The sequence below is a fragment of the Myotis lucifugus genome, unplaced genomic scaffold, assembly GCF_000147115.1.
Source record: "Myotis lucifugus unplaced genomic scaffold, Myoluc2.0 scaffold_140, whole genome shotgun sequence".
Classification (NCBI taxonomy): Eukaryota; Metazoa; Chordata; class Mammalia; order Chiroptera; family Vespertilionidae; genus Myotis; species Myotis lucifugus.
In genome coordinates, this window is record NW_005871188.1 from 1,935,724 (window position 1) to 1,938,079 (window position 2,356).

Sequence of the window (2,356 nt, forward strand, 5' to 3'; positions counted from 1 at the left end):
TCTTTTTATAGCAGCATAATATTCCATTGTGTAGATGTGCCAATGTTTTAGGAATATTTCCTTTCTCTTGTGTTTTTTGTGTGTGTTTTTAATGATGTCATCATTCAAATATTAGTATCTACTTTACATGTTCCTTTGGAAGTTTCAAAATTACCTTAGAGCAGTGGTTCTCAACCTTCTGACCCTTTAAATACAGTTCCTCATGTTGTGACCCAACCATAAAATTATTTTCGTTGCTACTTCATAACTGTAATGTTGCTACTGTTATGAATCATAATGTAAATATCTGATATGCAGGATGGTCTTAGGCGACCCCTGTGAAAGGGTCGTTTGACCGCCAAACGGGTCGTGATCCACAGGTTGATATCTGCTGCCTTAGCGTCACCATGTCCAAATTTAAAAGTAGGATCTTCAATTGTCCTCTGGGGCAGGATAGTAAGAAGCTAGGAAAATTCCTGGGCAAGTGGAAGGAGAAACTGAGACAAGAAAATTAAATAAGGCCAAACAGTTTGGGCAGTTTGCAGCTAGCTTGTAAATTTCAAGATCTTATCTTCCTCCCAAAAAAAGAACAATTGAAAGAAAATAGTTAGTAACTATCCTTCCTAAACAGAGAATACATAATTTTAATGACCCTGGCCTGGAAAAATTGAGAACAAAGACCCTAGCCAAACCCAAAGTTAAATATCATTTGGGGGATGCTACGACAGGAAAGGGGGAAAGGAGAAAGAACAGGAGTTTTATTTCACGCACTAAACAAAGAAGTCGGCAGTCTTAGAACTTGCCAAGATAAAAATTGCCAGATGTTCTCATAAATTCTGAAAAGAGTCCCAACAAAGTGGAAAAGGGTACATTGAAATCTAATCTACTGCCCAAGATATTTGGCAGAGGAACCTTGAAACCTGTAGACAGAGAAGTATAAAATCCCTAGACCTCCACCAGGCAGGGCACTCAGATTAGCTGGGTGCGCACTTGTGCTACATGCCAAGTGTATTTTTAATAAATATTTGCTTGCCTTCTTTAATAAATTCACATGCTTTGCCACAACACTACTGTCACTCATCTGAAATCTTTCTTATGAGATTGACAAGCACCAAGGAGGGCCCAGCCCTCCCTCTTCGACTGAGGGCAGTAACACTACCCCAGACCTTCCAATGTTCTCTATCTAGAGAAATGATACCACTAAACAGTTTTTCAAGCCATAAAACAGGGAGGTGTCCTTGACACTGAATGCTCCCTTGGATTCCATAGCTCAACCATTGCCAAGTTGTAAGATTTACCTCCTAAACTAAAGTCCTCATATCCAGCTATTTCTCACACTCTCTATAGGCACAACCAAATTCTAGCTACACTCACCTCTTGGATGGACTGCTAAAATAACCTCCTAACTCATCTATCTGACTCCATTAATACTCCAGTCCATTTCATTCTCCACACTACCCCCAGAACACTATTATAAAATATAAAACTTGTTACGTCATTACCCAAACTCCACTTTTATCCATTATTAAGAGCTGAATTCTGTCCCCCCAAAATTCCTATGTAAAAGCCCTAATCTCCAGTAGCTCAGAATGTGACCAAATTTGTAGACAGGGCTTTTAAAGAAGTAAGTTAAAATAAGGCCATTAGGGTGGGTCTTAATCCATCTGACTTGTGTCTTTACAAAAAGAGAGAATTAAAAGAGACACTAGTGTGGGAAACTGTTTATTGCCTTCACTATCTGATAAGCGTAGACAGAGAACCCCCCCTCCCCCGCACCCAAGGCTGAGTGCCTTTGAAGTCCTAGCAAAGGTCGGAGCTAGGCACCACCTCTGTTTGTCCAGACAGTGGTAGCTGAAACTACTCCCCCATTTATTATTATGTAAATCCTTGCTGATGGGCTAGTCTGCCTGTTAATGGGGGGTCACCTGCCTAAGGGCTATGCTATGGGTGCATCCCAGATCAATAAAAGCTTGGTGAGGCCTGAGCACAGGAGGAAGTCCTTCCTCCTGAGTTGGACTTACTCGCCTGGTCCCCCAATATTTCCAAATTATCTCTTGTCTTTTCATATTCATTTGTGTGCGGCCCTGCTTCCAGTTCCTGAACCCTGATCCACGCAGGACGTGGGAAGGAAACACTCAACACACTAGCTATGCTCACATAGAGGAAAGATCATATGAGGACATAGTGAGAAGGCAAGCCAAGGAAAGAGAGATTTTAGGGAAAAAAACAATCTCTACTGGCACCTTGATCTTGGACCTCCAGCCTCCAAAATTAATTTCTGTTGTTTACACCATTCAGCCTGTGTTGTTGGTTATGGCATCCCTTGTAATCTAATATACCCACCCATCCCATCTCCACTTAAAACTTGTAATTTTTT